General features: G+C 40.4%; 1 protein-coding gene across 1 annotated transcript in view; it reads left to right on the top strand.

Moving 5' to 3' along the window:
* Window positions 1–275: 275 nt before the first annotated feature.
* Window positions 276–1,167, top strand: part of LOC119588511 (spliceosome RNA helicase DDX39B) — a gene marked incomplete in the record, with an annotated part of 9,020 nt that continues 8,128 nt past the window's right edge. The window contains 1 exon segment of the mRNA XM_037937155.1: window positions 276–511.

Raw genomic sequence — 1,167 nt, 5'->3', positions numbered from 1 at the left:
AACAAAATTGCCTTGTGGTCCTACGAAGTATATATAAAAACAAGACGAAACTTCTATCAACTTCTGTATTAAACAAACAAAAAAGTATTTTTTGAATGACATGGAACATTTGTGGAGAGGAAATAACAGCGAAGATATTTACTTTATTTCAGAAAACATCTGATATAAACCGAAAGATTAAACGAAAACAAATATCTGTACAGCAGTTCTTGGCATTAAATACCTTCACAAGCACCACATTCTCCCAGCCACAGATCTTGAAGCACAGTTAACTCGATCTGTATTTTAACAATTCCCATAACGAAAATCCCCCTTACGAAATAAGAGGTCATATAAATGGAAACGGCAGAAGAAAAATAAGCCTTCAAAGAAAATAAAAGCGGCATCAGCTCCACTTAGCCAATCACGAGGACAGTGCAGCTCCTCCGCCACACAGTAGACGCACCAGCAGCGTGGGTTTAGGACGCGACACGTACAGCTTTATTCCCCCCTTTATTTGCTAACCAAGCAGGTAATTATGGGTTGCATTTGTGTTTACTTATTTTGTTTTTTTATGTGTGTGTAATGGAGTGTTGGATGTGGTTGAGGAACGTGCAATGCGTGTTTGTTTCGTGGTGAAAGACAGAAAAGGGACGAAGAAAAGAGAGGCGATGGCTATCGATTTTGACGCCATTTTCATCGCGAGGAAACGTGGTGGTGTAAACGCAAACGGTGAATCGCCGGGTAAATTGAACATTCCCACCTTACTATTTTAACATACATTTTCAATAATATTACAAGGGGGGTGGCATTTCTAAGCGCCACTTGACAAATAACTCCCCAAATGGACCAACAAAGAGAGAGAAATAGTGTACATTGCGGAAACAGGGTCGCCCAGCCGGCCTATCTGGACGTGAACAAGGAAGGCGCCGCACGCGGACCCTTTTCTACACCGCCAGCCCATTTACGTGGAATCTATTTCTCTCTCTCTCTATCTGACTGGCTCACTAATTCTACGACGAATTCTACGTTTTCATAATTTACGTTCATCACGTCATTCCTTTCACGTCACTCTTGCCTTATTTTACTCTCTCACAAGCTAGTTTGATTTGGTTTAGTAAGATAATTGTAATAGAAAATACAACAAGATTGAAAACCAAAGAGATCGCTATATTCTTAAGCGCTTAG

The sequence above is a fragment of the Penaeus monodon genome, chromosome 24 (assembly GCF_015228065.2).
Source record: "Penaeus monodon isolate SGIC_2016 chromosome 24, NSTDA_Pmon_1, whole genome shotgun sequence".
Lineage (NCBI taxonomy): Eukaryota > Metazoa > Arthropoda > Malacostraca > Decapoda > Penaeidae > Penaeus > Penaeus monodon.
This window is presented reverse-complemented; position numbering and strand designations above follow the sequence as displayed.